Below are 21,233 nucleotides of genomic sequence, written 5' to 3' on the forward strand. Positions count from 1 at the left end.
TTTGAGTTTTATTTGTACTTGACCTGGTCTTTGACGAGGCAAAAAATACCTGACTTTTTTTCCTCGCAATGAGATGATTTATTACTTATTTTTGGACTAGTGTTGTGGTCCAACTGCAAAGAGGTGAACCAAAAGCGAGATCACTAACGATGTCCATTATCTGTTGTGACCTGCAGTTTTAAAATGACCAAATGCAGTTTAATATTTGCAAGGCTTCTGGAAATAGATGCAGCTAAACTTCCAGGAAACAAAGCTTGTATCTTTTGAATTAGACGGAAATAGTGGAGCAACAAAGCCGTAATAGCCTCATGAATAAAGGTGTTTCAGCGGCGCCGTCTGTGTTCGGCCGAGAAGAACCGGTTTGCTTCATTGGTGTACTTTGTATTAGCTTAAAGTCAGTATCTTTAAATGTTGGTATTCAATGTCATTGGTTGTGAAATGGGACGGCAGGGGTCAGTTAGAACCAGGCTGACCATCACATGCTATATAAAACGCAGACTGTGTCCTCCTCTCAGGTACGAGAGTACACCCAGCCCGTTAGCATTGTGATTCCCTTTTTAATTGATTCGTTACTCCGCTAATGACGGCTATAACATCAAGTGGTCCTCTTTGATGAGCCAATCATCTGGACTGTCAGGGTGACTGCTCCCTCCCCCTTGGCGCTGGCATCACATCCTGATGGGAATGTGAAAAAAAAACTCAGCTGAGCCGAGCAGTCATATTTCTTGCGCCGCCTCGAGCCAAAGAAGCGATTTCTTGGTGAGAAAGCATCATGATAAAGGTCAATAAACAATGGCTCGGTTATTGCGTGGTGGATTGAAAAGGAAATTATTTGTGTGTGTGTGTGTGTGTGTGTGTGTGTGTGTGTGTGTAGGCTTTCTCTTGGCAGCGTGGCTTCAAGCTGACCTGTGGTTGTCAGTCAGCCTGCAGGGCCGTGAAATGACCCTCCACGCGGCTCACCTGGGGCCCCGCAGCCTCTTTCAGCTCACACTGTTGCACCCCAAATATGTTTTGGGCTTCTTTTATTTTCTCCCTGCTTTATATTCATTCTTCACACCTCATTCACTCGCTCTGTTCTCCCTCTCACGTAGGCAGAATCGCTTAGTTTCTCTTTTCTCCGGAGACTTAATATTTCCTATTTGGATCCTGTTTGCTAGGCTTCAATAAGAATCACTTAATGGAGTGAGAGAGGAGAGACGGACCCCGGGTTTTTTCATGGCCCACTGAAAATGTTCCAGGAATAGGAACAGCTCAACAGTCTTGCTTTCTGTGTTTTTAGGAAATGGCTCATGCTCTTTCTGTTAAATGAAATGCTGAAGTGTTGTTCTTGTCTTTTCTGAACTCAAATCCAGCAGTAAATGTATTCCTTCATCCTCACCATTCTCCGTACGCTGCTTGCCCTTCCTGCAAGTTTAAAGCGCGATTGTTTTATGATTTGGGGAGTTAGATTTTTTTTTTTTTTTTTGGGAGTACACCCTCGCCAACACGCCTGCTCTCTTCCTCTGATGGCGGAGAGATGGATGACTGAAAGAGAATGATCCTCATGGCAGAGACATCAGTCAAGCTGACAAATGGCAGCCCTAAACTTGGAAAGCCATTAGCAGAGCCGAAGCAGGAGTGAAGCCGGGCCAAGACCCACTGTTTTCCATGGTTCCCCTTTCCAGAGCGACGACCGGTGCCAGGCCACGACATGGCGGCGGGTGTGAGCACCACCTCTCTGTCCCGTCTGGCCTCCGCAGCAAGTATGTTGACATAGGGCCGAACCCCAGTCATTAATGAACAAACCCTCCAAAGAGGCATGAAGGGGTCGGCTGTCTTTTCATTTATGACTCATGCAATTGGCATAAGGCTCCGTGGGAGTTGAGAGTAAGTTCTGTGACGGGCATTATGTATTTACCGCCCTGCGTGTACAGTTTGTCAACACTGACGCCAGGATTCAGGATCTGGACAAGGTTTGGAAAAAGGCTCCGAACGTTGCATTAGAAAACCAATGTTGTTTCAGATTTTGATTTCTTTTTACATCTTAATTCTCTACCTTTGAACGTCTCCCTCCCTCGTGCTGGACTACTGCCAATTTGCAATCATATTGAATCTCGTTTTTTCCACATCGAATATACAAAACTGCTTCTTTGAACCTCTCAGAAAATCAGGTGAGAGGTTAGTCTTCCTGCGCTTGACTGAGCTCCACGGAGACGAAGAAGCGTTTTGGAGAACATCAGCAGCGGCTGTGTTTATCTATTTGTGTCTTTCGTCTTAGCAGCTGCTTTTGTGAAGGAAATATTGTTCCTTTTTTGTTCAAACAGAAATAAAGAGGCTGCAGGGAGGGAAGGCAGAGGGGGAGAGAAACATTAGCTCGTATAAACGCTGTGCCAGAACTCTTCTTCTACAGGAACTGCAAAACAACACTGAACGCACCCATGCATGTTCACAGGGATGTCTTTAACGTCATGGCTGATTGAGCGAATGGCCCTTAAAAAAAAAGACCTTACAACATAAATATTGAGGGAGAAACACGAGCGTTAAATGTACATTTAATTAACAGAGGAGTTGCTAGACAACGTTGCGCTTCAAATGCTTGCAAAAGAGATGGGATTCCGGATGCAAAATAGACCATTATGGGCAAATTGCGTGCTATAGACGGAGGGGGAATTGGCGTCATTTCAGAGTGTGATTATAGCGAGCTGGTAAACAAAAACAAAAACAGAAACTGAAGTGTCTCATGTTTGAGTAGTTGCCTCATCATATCAGACAGTGTGTGTGTGTGTGTGTGTGTGTGTGTGTGTGTTTTGGTATTTAACAGTGTTGTGTTACACACAGGTCGGGGGGGAATGTTACCCTACAGGAAATGTCATGATGCAAACGGAGATATAGCGTGGGGAATGTGGACAGACTCCAACAGTGTGTGAAAGAGTGAGGAGCTTTAAACTAAACCCCGAGAGAAAAAACGGCTCAAATGTGGAATACAACATTTATCTACTCGACTGAGACTTGACACGAGAGTGGAAAGTGAGCACGGAGTAAGTAATCATTTACATTTATCTTCTAAACACTTTGTAGATCCATATAGCATTTTCTGAAGTGGCAGGCTTTTAACTGTCATTATCGATTATTACAAAAACAATGTGAAAACCACCAAAAACACACAGGAAAATGTCATTGTGAACAGTGGCGTAAAGCTACCTCTAAAACAAACCTTACCTGTGATCCTCGAGGAGGGATGTGGACCTAAATGAAATGGATCAGGAGTGAAGACAGCAGGTAGTCATGTGTTGTCTAGCTTGTCAAAATAAAAGGAAGACCAGTATAAACAAATTAGCAAAAATGCTCATAAATAGCTTAACGTAGTCTTTATATCGCCTTATTTTAACTTAGCAGTACACAGCCTTGGTACCGTCAGTTAAATGTATTGTATTTCAACACGACATATTAGATTAGGACTTTATAACATTCTCTCTATACTAACATCACTTTGTATGGCCTCTTTAAAGCCGCCAATAGACTGTACACTCATATTAGAGATGATTTATTTGACCTTTTATGTATTCTACTTGACCTTTTCGTTCTGAGGAAGTAATGAGGGTAAAACTTTGGGCCATACTTTAAACAGAAAAGTAGGAACACATAAAATAAAGTTTTATGAAGAACAACACTTCCACGTAGAAGGGGCCACCTTTAAGGCTCCTTTTATGGAGAATAAGCACTCAAATACATTTCACAAGAGCAAAATATCACTTAGTTTGAACCCTTTTTATAGCTTTTAATGGCTTCCGCGAGTCTCTTAGGCCAAGTGCAGTGCAAATGCGTCTGTCTGGTGCTTCAGACATGAAGGACATTATCTGCACTAATAACCAGACTCTGGCATTAAGATATTATGTCAACTTTGACCTCTACCTTCCTTTACTTGCAATCTTTGAGGGTTTTCAGTGTTTGTCATGAGCAGTAGGATCCGCCCTGCCCATCAGCAGTCGGTAAACTACTCGTGGTTGGATCGTCTTTCTGTTGGAGGGATTTTAAAGCAATATGAAATCTCATCTACTACCCAGATGCCTTGTTTACTGAGCAGCTCTGCACTCCGGGGGAAACGGGCAAACGGGAGCTTAAGAGTGTGGCCGTCTGGGAAAAAAAAGGGAAAGCGTTGACAAGGCAACGGGGGCTCATTATCTCGTCGTCTATGCCTGTCCACGGTGCGCCATTGATGGGTGCCAGAGGACAGTTTGGAGCAGAAAAATGGGGTTGGACCCGACGATTCCCACAAAAGACGATCAAGCAAGAGTAACACGTCCATGGAAATGACACGTCGGCGCTGTAATCCTGGATTACCTGTCTGCCTCGCTCCTTCGCGGTGGCGTCTGCATGTGGCACGTTTCAAATCAGACAAGATAACAAACGGTGGCTCTGCCTCAACCGCGGGGAGGCTGTGTTTGATCGTGTTGTCAAGATACAACATGTGTGCAGCGGGAGCCCGGCTCTATCGCTCTCAGTCCACTCATCCTCTGCTGACCAGCTTTTTACAGGATGTGTGACGCGGGGACAGGGAGAAAAGACATGTTGTTCTGGGTCATGCCGTACGTATGTGCTCCTATCTGATTTATGTCCAGGTGATTGATCATATCTATAAAGCATGCAAAATATCTGCAGCAGTTATCGACTTTTACTGACATACAACAGGGCAGACACATAGTCACGATAACAAAGGAATCCACATCTGTTTCGTTAATTGCACATTTCCAAATCACATCGTGTATCAAGAGGTGTCTCTTTTGCTCACCTGTATGAAAGCTTTGAGGGATACACGCACATGTAAATCTGAGTGGACAATGGATCTCTTTGCAGAAAGACTTGAGGGAAACGGTGAGAAAGTAAAACCACAGAGAAAGATTACGGAGAAACCACAATTTGACCGGCATAAAGTAATGAAATGTTGCCCTCTTTTTGTTTCTGCATCTTGTGGTTTTCCATTTCAGCACGGGCTGTGCCATGATGGCTGTCTCTGATAACTGCCGTAGTCAACTTATATTCAAACTTGAGTCGTCAAATGTTTATCATGCGCAAGTGGCATTCGTAAGATTCAATGGCTACCATTCATTTACATGGTCCTGTTTTTAAAAAATGGGTGTTTGCAGTTCACACGGATAAGAAAACAAGGCGTAAAGGGAAAAGGTAAGAATTGGACACTTTCAGCCAGAGATATCTGCATCAGCAGCTCTCTGGGTGAGGACGGTCCTCAGAGATTCCCTTGGACCGCTGCCACTGCTCAGACTACTGCCCCAGTCCGGAGGAGGAAAAACCTCCAGCGATCAGCCCTGTCTTGGGCCTCTGTTCAATCCCCATCCTCAACAATGTATTTCTAGAGTGTAACAAGTTATTTTCTGAGAATTTCTCTCAGCAGCGAATCTATCTTTGCATGATGTGTTCTGCTGCCGGTGTTTACTGAGGGGTACGTCTTGTGTTTGCGAGAACTGAGTGGGAGAAAGGGATTTAGTGTTTTTCCTGTTCTTGATTTGCTTGATTTTTGGTTAGGAGCTATTTGGCAGCCTGCAGCATTTCTAGTCACATTTAGTTGGTACATATAGTGGTAAAGCTCAGAGTGTAGGCAGAGGTTTGACGTCTTGGATTCCTTCAAGAAGACTCGCTCCTCACTTGCAAGCATCATATGTCACATTTTTTGTCCAAGGGCAAAGAAAAAACATTTATTTATTGTATTGCTTTATTTATGCTCAGTTCAACACAAGTTCACTGACAATAAAAGTGGGATTACAGAAACTTTAATACCATCTCCAAGGAGCAAAATGAAGTTCACCCTGTAACTTTGAATTGCAAAGGGAAAGGATACCATGAAATCTTGCTGTGAGGTCCTTCTGCATTGTCCTGTTTGCACAACCATAGCCATTGCACAATAAAAACACCACAATTCTCAATAAGATCAGTAGAGTTCTGAAGGATTCAAAGGCAGGAACAAAGGCACACATAGGGCTTAATTATTTTTATTTATCATGTCTTTTGAAATGTTGTCTGAAAAATGCAGACCTTTGCTTTTTGAGTTAACCTTAACGATCCATGGGAGGTTTGCTGAGTCTGCATTTTCGTCATACTGCAGTCTTTTACTGAGGCCAGGACCGCTTCTGGTGGGCCGTTTCCCCCATTTTTACTGCCCTGCTCAAAGGCCTCTCTGCAGAAATGGACAGCATGGATAAAACGTGTATAGGAAGGTTTTGATTTCACACGGTGTTTAGTTGGACAGATATCTTCAAGAGCACCTTAACGTCCCATGATATTAACTACATGTGAAGCAAATAGGCTGCTCGGCTTCTTCGTTTAGCATACAAAGGAGTCCTAATTTGAACAAATGGAGGAGCTGTGTGTTTCCTCCCCGTCAACATATAGGACCTACACTGACGCCACATCTCGCTTCATTGCTATTTCTTCGTCGGATCACGTTTTGTTTACTTTGACAATTTCCAATTTAGCTGTCAAAGTTACTGGAAGGACATAGGGGAGAGAAAAAAACAAATGCAGAAAACCAACAAAGGGAACACACACGTCACGTATCGCTCGATAGTGTACACACGGCTGATAGCATCTAAGAGATTCACTAAGGAAGGAAAAAATCAAATATGAATAGACATTCATACATCCTAATTGATGCTTCACTCGTGGTGGGAGGGAGACAATTGCTGTAATTGTGAAGAGGCAGGGTGACAAGATGTAAAAACAATGCCACTTTGTCTGACTGTCTTACTCACACACGCACGCACGCACACACACACACACACACACACACACACACACACACACACACACACACACACACACACACACACACACACACACACACACATTCTTTATATAATGGCCCAGAAAAAAATAGCATTTGTGCCCACAGAGGAAAGTATGTGTATCCTGCATAAATATATGGTTTGAGGTGTTTATTGCCTAGTGACTGTGGGGAGAAAAGGCGCCTCTCAGTACAACTTGCTCCTTAATAAAGACACAGGTTGGCAGATTGGGAGTGTCAGTGCATGTGGCATACAGCCTTTTCAGGTGATTTATGAGCGCACCGCTAGGCTATTACATTATGGGCCCCAGTCCTATCCAGTGAAGGCGATAAGAGCAGCCCTCTGTCGAAACACTGCAGGTACATGCGTTTTGTTTTAGTGGTATATCCCTGCTTTTTGATAAAGGAATTAAGTATGAGGAAAATGTAATCCTGTTGTCTGCACTGCAGCTGTAGCTCATTTATTAGGTTAGTGCTTTCGCCCTTCAGAGTTCGCCGAGTAATGTTCAAGGGAAGATGACTTGGAATTGTTTGCATCCTCATTGAATTTCAAATGTTGTACCTTTCCTTATTGCGTAAACAGTATTATGCATTAGCTAGACTTGCATAAGGCAATGAAAGCAAAAGTTTCCTCCTCTTGAGAACTGCCTCCATTTTATTCTGAAACACTTCTCGCCTGAACAATTTCTACTAAATGCAAAAGGTGCAGGACGAAAAGGTGCATGTCTGCAGTTTCTTCCCTCTGCGATTGGCTTTGGACCTGGCCTTGTGTTGTGCAGAGAGAAGCCGACACGCCGGGGCCAGAGTTCACTCTGCAGAGCGCCGCTGCCGAAAGGCCAGTTGTCAACCACCAGTGGAGGAAAAACAATGGGGCGTCAGCCAGAGCGGTTTTGGAAAAAGGACGAGTCAGGGTCGCTTTCACTTAGCACAGCATGTGGTCACTGCAGTAAGCCGTAGGAGAGGGTAGGAGGCAGCCTTAGGCTTAGGTGAGGAGGAAGGAAAGAAGGCGGCTACAGAAGAAGGCCAGCAAACTGAGGGAAGAAATACAAACTGTGTGAAAGCTTTGTAATCACAGCATGAACACAAAGCATTTTTTTCAGCAAGCTAAACCTTACAGCATCGATGGGGCATTAGCATAGCATTACCTTTAATTGGCTACAGGTCTTTACTTGGATCAAAGAGGTCAGAATGGGGCCGGATGCCAAGTATCTGCCCATTTAAAGTTGAGTTAGATGACTCATTTCAAGTCAATCATACTTGTCTTCTTTCAAAAGTATCGCAAAAATATTGGATTTGGTTCACAGGGTTTCCTGCAGCACTTTACAGCTTAGACGGCCGCCTAAGAAATGCACGCCTGCCGCCTTAACTAAGGTCTTATATAAATATATACAGTGTGTATATATATATATGAGCGATATTCCCCATGTTACTCTGTGCTGTTTTCTCTCATTCCAAACCGTGACCAACACCAGCCTCCCTTCTCTGCAGAACGCATTTAAAACAATAATAAAAAACAGTGCCATTAATTGGAAAAGAATCAGTTTTAAAAGTTGAAATAGGCCTATGTGATATGCCTGCGAGTCCTGTGGTGCGTCCGAACAGCAGCATCTAGTGGTTGAACTGAATGTTTAAAAGTTAATTATTTAGAAAAGCTTGTTGTGTATTTATTACAATTGTTAGTGTTGAATAAATAACTGTTAAATGTAGTACAGAATCTGTAGTCTGTACCCCCCCCCCCCCCCTCTCACTGACAGCCCACCACCTTAACTAACTAATTTTCTGCGGGAAACCCTGGTTCAGATTTGATCAGGGTTTCGGTCTGATTCTCAAAGTTGGATGCTGTTTTACTCTGGTCTCAGCATCATTGTGGTTCTGGTTGCAGACCTGAAAGCAAAGGAAACGCTTGACATTTTCTGAATGCTTGATGAATGTGTGGGCTTATTGTCCTTTGGGATGATGTGCCAACTGGTTTCAGCTTTGGCAGTCCAACACACAGCTCCAATCTTTAGACATTTGCTGCTACAGCAGTGGAGTCGAGCGTCGGAGAGCCTTGTCAGATCCCTCCCCGGAGGGACGCTTCCCAGCGTGATGGAGAAGCCGAATAATTAATTGGTCTAATGTTCCACTCCGTCTTGACAGCTCCTCAAGAACTAATTTGTGACAAGAAAGCATGAAGAGCCATCTCACTGTCAAAGATACTGATAAGGACCAATCTGTATGATTCATGACATGAGATAAGAGGTCCCAAGTTGGCGGGGGCCCATCATTGATGCTCCATCTTCCATTACTGAGGACATCATTATATCAGAGGTGCGCTCCACATCCTTGTTTCATGTAATTATTCCAATTGGGCCAATTTTTGTGTCTTTTACAGGCTTCTTGGAAATGAACAAATTGGCAAATTTTATTGTGCTAAACATACCAATGTACATGGGGGGCTGTCCCCCCCCCCCCCCCCCGACAAGCAGCCGAGCCGTGCAGAGGCAGGCTGAGACAAATAATGCGGCTCCCTATTTCGAAGGCATTATCCCCTCAGAAGTGTGAGGCTATTTATGTCGAGTGTGGGTGTTTGTAATGTGTGACCATACCATTGTGCCAATTAGTCTCATCCTCAGAAATCATAGACGCATTCCTGCCTTGCCACTTGTTAGGAGTGAAGCTGTGATTCGGACAGAAATAATCGCAGCCGTGATGATGATACAGGTCTAAGTATAATGCCAGTTTGTTTTTGTCTTTAAAATACCCACTATCTTCAGTTTTTCTCTAAGAATTTTCCACCAGGATGGAAATGTTCCTGAAAATACAGAGACAGTTGCATTCATTAAAAACCAAGGATAATCAAAATTAAGTGGAACATCTTTCCAGACTGCCAGTTTACTTCTGATCAATTCTGCAATAAATCTGTCCTCAAATAAAAATGAATCCCATTCATCATGTCGGAGGTTATACAATAACACTAAGTGGAACATTGGAGACCCATTTCAACTGATTCACAACAATTGGTACATTTGAAGTCTGAGATGCATAATGCAAAAAGTGAGAACTCATGAAGATATTTGCGGGTGAATCCCGTGGCTCTTCCTTTCATATACCCCTCAGACTCGATGTAAATGCCACAGCTTGGTTTTCCGTTGTATTGGTTTTATCTCCAAAGGACAGTGGGACGATTAGGTCAATCTCCACACACTCCTCTGCACCCTTTAGTTCAGCAACACTGTCATCACACACATTACGTTTAAACTGGAGTGTTCTGGGTCTTATCGTGTCGTGTTTACGAGAAAGGGAAAGCTAACAGGACGCTAATGTGAATAGGAAGGGGAAATAAAAACTGCAAATAACACCGGTGTCTTCCTCGGTTAGCGGTGTGGTCGGAGGGATTTCGTTTATACGCAGGTGGATGGGCTTGACATTTTAAAAGTAATGGCTTGAACTTTAATTAAATTCTTGTTTATAACACAGACTCTTTCCCGTATGGAACCGAGGGGATACATGTGAGCTATTCCTATCTGAACGTCTCACTGGACATTTTTCAGACTCCTCTACCCTCACGCCCTCAGTCCATTACATTCTCCTCCTTCTCTAAAAGACTGCAATTAATCTAATTAGTAATCAATCAGCCGTTGGGCCTGCCGCCTTTTCGGTGCTAATGGAGGATATGACAGGCCTGGACCATGCATTATTAATACCTCCATTCCTAGAGCCCAGGGCCCCCCCCCCCCCGATGCCCGCAGCCAGGGGCCATTGATCACTACCACAACCATGTGAGCACTGCAAAGCCTGCAGGGACCTTCCCAGAGTGGAGGTGGGAACGTAAGTCTGCTCGGGGGTGATTTTGGTGAAGGAAGGCCGAAATTGCTCGGGGGAGATTGAGTATCCTAAAAGAGTGGTGTCGCCTCGGCGGTGCATGTGGTCTTTAGGGAAGCTGGTGGCGCACGTTGGAAGGAGATGAGGGATCGTATGAGTGGCGTTAATAGGAAATGTTGTGCTCTGAAAAGCTCATTTGGTTAATGGGGCTCACCTCCAAACTATTATGGCAGAATAAAAGGGGGCCTCTCTGCGGGACTATTTCCAGGAAACGAGATTAGAAATTATAGGATAGCTGCTAATGCCGGAGCACAATGATCGCAGTGTGGCAGTGAAACAATCACGGCAACATTATCCTTCATCTCCCGTGTGTTACATGATCACCCGGTCTAACGGCCGCAGCAGCTGGGGTTACAGAGCTGGATAGCAATCCCCACCAGCTGATCTCATTCGCTAAAATCGATACTGGAACCTGCTCAGGTTTGGGGAGGAAAACAACAACCGAGCAAAACAAGAAAAGCTCTTTTTGTTTCAAGCTTAACTGTGAACTTCCCGAGCTACAGGCGGACACAGAGCCCTCCTGTGTCCCTCTCTAACCGAATCTGCTAACTCTGATTCACCTTCCCTCCATGCCAGCGGCTGTTAATCATGTTGGTTATCCTATCGACATGTTATTTTTTGAGGGAACGCTGTTAGGACTCAGAGCCGGGCTATGATTTAATATTTACTGTCAGTGTAATCTAATCTTACAGGATTTTATTATGTCCTAATTCAGGATTTCAAGCCTAAATTGTTTATCTGAAGGTGAAGTTGTCAGATCTGTGTTGCATTGCACCAATGTGCTTTCCTTAATTGATTTTTCACATTTAATCAGCAGCTATTTGATTATAAATGAATCTGTAATGTGAATCTCTTCATTTAGGTTCTTTTGTTTGGATGAAACAAGCAGTGTGAATGTTTCACCTGGGGCTTTATGAAACTTTTTAGTACATTTTCATAATTTTTCTGACATTGTTGTTGGAACTTTTGTGTCTAATCAAGCAAAAGATAAATGGATACTGAAGATAATTGTTAGTTTCAGGCAAACAATGGCAAAGAAAGGAAGGGAAACGTGAATAAATGAGTGTAAAACCCCACAATTACCTTCCATATAAGGCAAAATGGTTCATTTGATAGCAGGAAAGTAATGGGAATAATTTGTTACGACATTAAGACTCGAACAACTATCATACCTGAACATTTACTGTGCTGTTTGAGAGATTTGGTGGCTAAAATATCGTCCTTCAAGCAAAGTTCAGAGGCTAAAAGACCTATCAGAAGGAGCATTACATCATTATTTAGGTTTTTGCTTCATTCTTCAGCCATCTCTACTGTACGTTGGTGTTAAAGCATTCTTATTAAGAGTGTGATATTGATTTGTGTCTGATCTCCCAGCTTTATGGGATGGTGATGATTTCTGACAGGAGAAACAGCTGTGGCCCGTCCACACTGACAGATGTGTGGGAAGTAAGAGGTTGCATCACTCTCTTTACTACACCAGGCCACTTCCCATGACTCAGACCTGCTGTCACGGCGTCCATTACCTTTCCACTAACCCGCCCTCTTCATGACTTGAGCACCGCCATCTTTACAGGTGAAGTCACCGTCGGCGAGCGGGCCAAGGCTGTCACGGCGCTCTGCTTAATTTGCAGGAGGTTGTTAAGTATTTACGGGCCTTTCGGTGGCTGTAAGATGCCCCGGTGGGAGTCGGCGGTGGTGTTGAGCTCACAGCAGCTGCAGTCAGCCGCCTCTTTCAGGAGGGATTGGGGGGGGGGGGGGAGCAATGCAGCTCATCGGCGAGGGAGCCCGTGAGTTGGACGCACTTTATCCAGGGATAAGAACATGAGTAATCACTCTGCGGCTACAAACCCCATCCTCATTTCTGTACCTTGGGCGTATGTGCGTAGGTTCTGTGTAGGCGGTAAGCTCAGTTACAGAAAATCCATGCAACACTCGCCTTTAGTCACCACCGTGCGGCTCGTTGGGAGGCCTCTGAACTTGCAAGAATGGATTTACAGGAAGTTATTCTTTCCTTCTGGTTGGATTGTGCTTTTTCTTTAGGGAGGCTGTTTAAAAGGTTGACAGTCAAGTTGGTGAGGTGGGCTAAAGAAAGCATGGGTCAGTCTTTTGAGGGCTGCTCATTTCCAGGTTTATATGTATTTTGTGTCTCCATGCTCTATTGTTCAGAAAGCTCTTTATTTTTCTCATACTGCCTGTACTGCAACATCTCTTTTCACCCTCTGTCTGAAACCAGAGCCCAGTCTGCTCTGATTAGTTAGCTGGCTCAGTTGTGATTGGTCAACCACTTAGAGATGTCCCGCCCCCTTAGCCTATCACGTACGTGTTGGAGCGCTAGCCAATACCTCTCCACAGATCATGCTGTCTCTTTGAGGAGGATTGCTTTTCTGAGCAGGAGACATAATCCAGAGGAACATGAGTCCTGATACTCTTCACACTATTTACTCCATGTTGTCATGCATTTGCTCTAAAACAGAGTGTGGGTGGAGGTTTGGACACGGGAACAGAATATTCCTTAACTCATGACTTATGTTTGTTGTCAGTACACAGTAATTACACTTGGACACACACACACTGATACCACATTTGTGTTCATATATATTTGAGCAAATGTGCACTCTATGTTTTCAAATCATACATCAGCAGAACATACAGATACGTACATATGAATACAAAAGTAGTTTGTTAGCACATATCCTCATATTAAGAAGGAGCAGCATCTTCCTGTGCTCTTCCAGGAACCATCACAGCCCCGTCCTTTTCATCGCCGTGATTGGCCTAACATCTGGCTCTGTGTACGGCCTCTCTGCTCGTGTTAGCTGTGATGTTATGACAGCAGAGTAACTGAGGAGATTTTACAGAGAGAAGATGGAGCCCCTCTCTGGGGGCTCGGAGGGTCATTGGCCCCGTAAAAGCAAAAGAGATAAACCCCTGATGTTTTTCAGCCGTGTGTGTGTGTGCAGTGCAGCTGTTGTTCATACTCATGTTTGTTTCTGTTTGCTCTCACAGGAAGTTTGTCGAAGACTGAACATTTTTAGAGAGAGTATCTCAAAGGGGGTATCAACCCCTGACCCCCCCCCCATCTTTAAAACCCCGACTCCAAGACCCCGACCAGGATAAAGAGCCAATCCTGAGAGAAGTAGGGAGGAGCTCAAGATAAAGTGGATTGGTGGATCATTGGACGTGACGAAACCTTTCTGTAAGTTGAGTTATGCTTTTGCATTGTGCAGAATCATAAATGTCCTCCATTCTCAGCTTTCACCGTTTGTTTTTTGTAGACCTCGTTGTGGATTTTGAGAACAAATCAGACTGGACTTCTTCTTCAGTGTGTGGAAATACTTACCACAGTGTTTGTCCATCAAAGACACTCAATGAAACCCAATGAGTGTCCCATATATTTCCCAGGAAAAACAAACAGTACTGCGGGTCGTTTGGAAATAATGACTTTTGTGTGGCATAACTTCGAGTTTAAACCCTGGGCGGCTCAGATTGCCTGGGTAATGGAGAGAGAGAATGTCTGTCTGTTAATAGCCTTCCCTTATTACACCCGTAGCTGATTGTATAAGCGAGTGCGGGGTCATGATTGTGAAGTGTTTTTTCAAAGTGGCAAAAAGACTCTGGAGAGCTTTCAATCACCGCTCCGCCTCACACACCCAGGTAGACAACAGACACGTAGACTTTATGCAACACAGACACGTTGTTGTTGTTGTTAGCTAGCTTTGTCTCCATGAGCTCTTATTTGCAGCAATTTTTGATGGAGCAAAATGTCGGGCCAACTCTGTATTCATGTCCCCCCTTTTCAAAGCGCCACTATTGTGCTGTGATCTCTTTTTCTGGCTAGCTGTGCATATGTGCAGCACGGGGCCATTGTGGAGTATCGTGCGTCAGTCAAAAAATGAATAGAAGCCCACTGCTGACAGCGGGGGAAACAATGCATGATGATTAGGAAGGACGGCTGAGTCTGAGTATACGAACGAGGTGTTGAACTGTATTGCTGGCGTCGCGGTGGCATGCGAGGCCCCCCGATGTGGACGGCCATTTCTGCCTGTCATTATTGATGACACAAAGACGTATCAAAGGGGGTGAAATGGGACAGAACGGCAGTCAATGCGGGTGCACAGGCGTGAAACATGATCAGACCGGCGAGATGAATAGAGGGTATTATCGTGCCAAAAATGCTAGAGAGAGAGAAAGAGAGGGAGGCAGAAAGGGAGTGAGTGGCATTGCTCTCGTATCTTGTCACCCACTCACTTGACAATGCAGGCACTGTATCCTTCCCACCGTAAGTGAAGCATAGTTTGCCGCATATTTTGCATGTATGAACATTTGTTCACGGCCCACATGCTTCAGTCGGAAAAACAAAACAGATCTGTTTATGCCAAAGCAAAACAACGGGGCGCTCTCTGTTAACCCGTCCCAATTTGCACAACTTAAACTGTGAACCCTGCAGAGTGTGATCGAACAAATTCAGTTCATACCGTTATTCAGGTTGTTTAATAGCACATTAACTCAGTTCCACCCCCCACCCCCCCCCCCCAAATGTCGGCAGGAACCTCGTTTTGGCACCTGTGTTTTCAGCTACAAAATTAAGGAAGAATTCAGCACCACACTGAGATTATCAGCCGTCTCAGTTTGTTTTTGTCATGCTTTTGGATTAAAATCTTAGGAAATTCTGGGTGTAGATGGCAGGAAGACAGGAGACGTGCCAGTCCTAGATTCAAATCCAGGACGATGCAGGTATGTGGGTTGCACCTGAGCACGCTGCGACGCCTCCCCGAGTATACTCCTCGTCTTTGCCCTCTGATAAACTCCAGTTAACCTCTCTCACTGTTCACCCTGAGGGCTCCTGTCTTTATCAGTGGCCCTATTTGCTGCTTTCTTTTCTTTTTTCCTTTCCTGGTGTTGCTCCACCGTCTTGTTCTCCAGCTCAATGTTAAACGAGGGCACGGACACACTCGGATGTGCCGAGACAAATTGGCACAGAGGAGGCAGATGGCGATGGGGAGGAGACTGGTTGTCATGCCATTTGCCGCAGCGACATGAATTGATCTCCGTGCCGCAGAGCAACCGCACTTGTGTAATCCCGACTCTGGTTACCCCGTATGCACACACACACACACACACACACACACACACACACACACAAGAACTCTGACACGCATGCCACCCTACACCAGCCTTCCATCCCCATTAGTATCAATGATGTGTGCAGCCCAGGCGCTTGCTAACTGTCACAGGCTCCCCGCTTGGCTCCTCTCGGAGAGGCGGGGAGGGGGATGCTGAGGGATTTTGACAGAGACGCAGAGCTCAGAGTAATGGTAGGCTGGTGGCACTCTGGGAGCCTCAACTCACAACCTACCGTAGAGACGCATACCATCACTGATGCACTGTACATGTTAGCAGGCTGTTCTATTCACAGACCTGCTGTCTTAACCATGTTTACCCACGAGACGCTGCTACACTCCCCCATGAGTGTTGTGATATTGCAACATGACTTCTGGTAAGATCACAGTCTGTCAGACATGACTGGCGTTTGCTCATTAGGCTGTGTCCCAGGGAGGTAGAAATGTTCCCCAATTTGGTTTTGTTTTTTACCCTTTTCAAAGCAGCGCTGGGAAGGGATTTTAAAAATACTCCCATCTTAGCTTAAATCATGCGAGGCTGAAACAGAACAGCTTCTCAGCTCGCAGGAGGTGACAGACTTTAACAAAGGAAGTAAAAACTGAAGGAGTTTTACTTTATAATGCTGCTTCTCAACAAGAGAAGGCTCACAGGTCAGGAGGACTTGTCCTATTCCGGGAACACAAAACACTTGAGAGGACGGATGTTAGGGTAATACTTATCAGTTTTAAGTGTCCTCACAGACCAGTTTGTAAAAGTGCACAGAGTGTTTTAGCTAAGTCAAGACATGCAGCTGCATTTTCTTTCAAATGAGCAACTCTATATACAAGATCTAAATCGGTTAAATAAAATGTAATTGAGATGAATGAAAATACGAAGTAGTAGTTGTATTAAAAGATTCTTGGATATACAAATTGGAGAAACCCTGATTCAACAACGTTTAGTAACATCTGGCCCAAAAAGAATTCTTCTGAGCTGATGAGGGCATCACTGGTTGGATTAAAGAGGACATACTCTGCGTGTTTTCTGGTGTATATCAGTGTGTAGTGTCTCTACTGGGACATGTCTCCATGCTTTAATGTTCAGAAAGCTCTTTATTTCTCTCATACTGTCTGTGCTGCAGCACCTCTTTTCACCCTCTGTCTGAAACCAGAGCCCAGTCTGCTCTGATTGGTTAGCTGGTCGGCTCTGTTGTGATTGGTCAACCGCTTATAGGTTGCCCGCCCCTTTAGCCTGTCACATACAATGTGTCGGAGCGCTAGCCAATAGAGACGTTACACAGTGCTGTCACTATGTTAAGGAAGTAAACAAAGGAGTCCAATGTTAACAGCAGACCATTTACATGCACTGAAACCTATAACACACTACAGGAAAGGGGGAAAATAACAATAGGGTTTCTTTAAAATGTGTCCTCTCTAAACATTTGGGAGCATTTCTTAATGTCACCAGTCACTTCATGTCCTGGTGTGTGAAATATCCACATTTAACCTGAGGGTTTTAAATGACCTCATCGGTTTTGTGTAATTGGTATATTTGTGAACACTGATGGCTTCTGTCAGTAGCTTAAGAAATAATCAACACCAACAACTCTTTCACAAAGCAGGGAAACCAATCTTCCGAGTCAAATTAATACCCCCGGATGGAGTTAATTATAAAAATACAAGACTTTAAATGGATTAAATGGTTGAGATTCTCTTTTCATTGGAACCCTGCATCCCCTCTGTGGGCGGGTGGTTGGGATAATTGCCGGCTTTAGTGCTCCTTTACCTGGAACGTGACGAGATAGCTTTCCCACGGTTGCTTAATATTCAGTGAACCTGCGAGCCCCGAGGAGTGATATCGATCCGCTGATGTGATGTATTCCCTGCCTTCCTCTCAGGCATCTGCAGAGTCATTTGTGTGGGAGTCCTGAAGCTCCCTCTGCAGCTCGGGCCGCAAGAGAACGCATAAAAAGATCGAGGAAAACTGAGAAAACATAAAAGCAAATTTCTCATGTAGCTGAAGCCCTTTGAGGACTTTCCTCTCAAGCTGTGAAAATAATTATTTGGTTATTGATCGGCAGTTTGTTGGTGTTCAACAGGGATCTGATGAGCCTTTCTAACCACAAAGAGAAGACTCTGAAACATGCCTTTCAGACTAATATTTGGACTTCGAAGAAACTTTCTGCTGACTCTGACGTTAACAACCGATAGTTATCGTCACACGGGAAAGCTGAAGTGATGCAACATCCCGGAGCAATTCAAACCAGCCATCTAAGCAAAAAAAACAAACCGTGGAAACCTCCCCCAGCATGCAATGTTTTATGAGATGTCCACACGCTATTAGACTCTCGGAGCTGCTGGACAGGAGCCAGGCTTTTACAACAACACACACAAATGCAATCTCGTGTCCACGCTCGAACACAGACAGCAAGCTCCGAGGAGGAAAACAGCCCCTCGTTTGTGATAACAGCTCTTTCACTGTCAGCACAAACAATCTGCTGGCTGCCCTCCCCATCACCAGGACTATAGTGTTTGCATTTGGCACATGCATAGAGAAACAAAAAGCTCCCAGAACATGGAGTGCAAAAACAAATCTGCGGCCGAGTTTAAATAAATCATCCCCCCGTTACGGGACAGCAATCCTTTTTTTTAAGAGCATTACGTTACACTTATTGTGGCAGTCCAATAGGAGCTGCAACTGGCTAAATACTGGAGGAAAACACGTTGACGCGCTCACACGGAACCGCTCCACTTACATTTGACCATTTATTACAAGAGAAAGAAGCAGGCACACACAATCAGTAGTAGTAGTAGTGCAAGTGTGGTGCTGATTGCGGTGGGAAATTGCCAAGTCCACAGAACATTTCGCCCCCTGACTCTGTCCATGCAAAACCCGAGTGAGGATGTGATTGCAGCCAGGTTACTAACTCCGCCCCCATGCTACAGTGCTCACCGAGCACCAATATTGTGTCGAAAATACCACACAGACCTTGCATTGTGCACCTACACCCTCAATACCCAGGAGCAGTGTTTGCATTTGCCAAACAAACAAAAATCTCCCAGGACATGGAGTCAAAAAACCAAATCTGTAGCCAAGTTAGTTTCTGTTTTTTTGAACATGTATTAGAACAAGTTCCTTGACAGTGAGTGCCACACAATATGGTACAGATACAATATAATACAGTTGTATATAGTACATATGTGTATAATATAATCAACCGTACAATATACAATAGCAGTAAAATCTATAAATGAATAGAGCCCAATTAGAGGTTTACCATATGTTGCTAAATACCTACTAACAGGTGCCCATCTGCCTAGATATACTTCCATCCTGAGTTGCAGTTTCATATTTTCCATACTGTTTACCACCCTAAGTCTTTGTGTCCATTGGTCCAAGTTAGAGGTGTAATGTTTATAGTAAAATAGTACCAGAGCTCTGAGCATATACACCTTGTCTTTTTAGAAATCCTCTTCAACAGTATAACTGTTTCTACAATGTCAGCAACCCCGCCGCACACCACTCAGCGGGAACACCTGTATCAGGAGCAAGTTCAGTTGCTGTGTGCTTTACTCTAAACTCCACGCTGCACTGCTGCTCCTCTGCTCAGGTTTGAAACATTTAGCACATTTGAATAATGCGGGTGGTATCGCTTGGAGTTGAGTTGAAAGTCAGCAAGCCCTCCAAAACAAACTCCAGGCTGTTTTCTAATTACCATTTCAAATTGAGCAAAGGTTCAACCGTTTAATACTTTTTTATGTCTAAAACAACACGTAAAGGTCACACAATAGCGAGTCTTATTTTAGTCCGCTTAATTTATGATAATGTTCTGTGCTGTTGAATAATGTTTACTTCGAGGGCAAAACCCACATTAATTAAATTAAAATAAAGTTCAAATATTTACCCGTTAAAGTTTTGTCCGTTTCACCCTTCACATAACTCCTGTGTGCGTTAAAATTGGACACTTGGCTGGGCTCCAGTGGAGCAGCTTGAGATGGAAAGGATCTTTTATTTTTTAGCTTTTGGCTGTTTGCACTTGTCAGCTTGACACCGTTTCACCGCACGTGCTTGCCAAAGGGAAATGGTTTTATTCCTTTTGGTGCCAAAGAGGAGGTGGACCCAGATACGGTCAAAAATAGCTTTAAATCATTTTCTAAAAACTTCACAACATCCCTGTTTCATAGCTGGTCTACCCCAGTTAGGTAACCAGGTAACTGGTTCAGTTACTTGTTTCACCACTGTGTTTGGGTTGCATACAGCAGAGCAACAAAAAGAGGACGCTCTTTCTGAATCATACACTCTCGGTGTGACAGAAATACTATGCTTTATACAGACAGAGAGACAATAGTATTAGGACAGCATCGGATTCCAGCCAGCTCAAATAGATCAGAAATCCCCAAAGATGTGAGCAAAACTTCAGAGATATTTTGAAAGGCGATGTCATAATTGGAGCCTCGCTGCAACCAACAGACTTAGAGGCGAGAGCCAGAGCAAGGCTCAAAGGCTGGAGTTTTTAATGACAGAATGTGCTCCGTCATTGAGAAGACTGATTAAAAAACCCCTTTGTGTCCTGGTCTGTGCGGCGTGAGCATATGGCCAAAGGGCTTAACCACTGAGAGAAGACATCTGCAATTCCAACTCCCTGCCACAGAAGCAGGGAAAGGAAATAAAGTGCAAGATTAAAGTAAATCTTCTTCACTGCCAGTGAGTCTTTTTTGGTACACAGTTTTTTAAGCATAGATCTACAATGTTGTCATAAAACCACCATAAGGTGCACAAAACATCCATTTGAACCGCCTCATTACTGCTGCAGACACACAGCAGCCTCCTGAAGAGGGAGAATGTGTTTTATTATAAGCACCCAACAAGGTAACAAATCTGCTCGGTTGTATTATTTTAGTTGTAAATAAAGCACCTGATTCAAGGTGCCAGCCATATTTTAAAGCCCCAGCTTGGATGTAAATGGTCTATATGTATGTTTACTTAAGGGGATATATCTCTTCCGCGATTCCACCAAAAACACATTCGTTTTGAACTTGGACGTCAGCCAGGCCACAAGCTACAGGCCATAAAGTAAAACACAATTTATTAAATGTTCACAAAGTTTAACAGTGTGCATTAAAGAGAGCATGTGTTTACGGGTCATTGGTGTCAAACACTTAACATAAGCAAACATTAAAATGATAAGTTGCATATGTTCCTCCTGAACCACGCTTCAGCAGACTGCACAGCCCAAATCTAACACAAACACAGTTGTACAAAGCTGAATTTATTCTTATTTATACCCTCGTGTCGGGTGATATTAATGGGTGAGTGCATAGTAAAAGATCTCTGCATGTTCCAGACATGCAGCTCCACATACATGTAGATTTGTCTTCTGGTGCTCTCATGAGGCGTCATGGCCGTCGTGTTAAACTGTGCTGCAGATAATCAAAAGCAAACACACAGAACAATCCGAGGTACTGGAGAACACACAGTGTAAATAAATACTTGT

The 21,233-nt window shown here is 44.1% G+C and overlaps 1 protein-coding gene across 5 annotated transcripts in view; it reads left to right on the top strand.

The window, feature by feature from the left end:
* The window catches only part of sema6cb (semaphorin 6Cb), a 149,994-nt gene that overhangs the window by 43,393 nt on the left and 85,368 nt on the right, over positions 1–21,233 (top strand). For 2 of the 5 annotated variants that reach the window (XM_063879381.1, XM_063879387.1), the window contains exon 3: positions 13,646–13,835. The exons of 1 other annotated variant lie outside the window; for it this stretch is intronic. The gene's annotated coding sequence lies outside the window, so the exon portion shown is untranslated. Of the gene's footprint in view, positions 1–2,817; positions 3,018–13,645; positions 13,836–21,233 lie in introns of all 5 variants that reach the window. 2 more of the 5 variants (XM_063879382.1, XM_063879383.1) reach the window with 2 other exon arrangements.

The sequence above is a fragment of the Eleginops maclovinus genome, chromosome 3 (genome assembly GCF_036324505.1).
Source record: "Eleginops maclovinus isolate JMC-PN-2008 ecotype Puerto Natales chromosome 3, JC_Emac_rtc_rv5, whole genome shotgun sequence".
Lineage (NCBI taxonomy): Eukaryota > Metazoa > Chordata > Actinopteri > Perciformes > Eleginopidae > Eleginops > Eleginops maclovinus.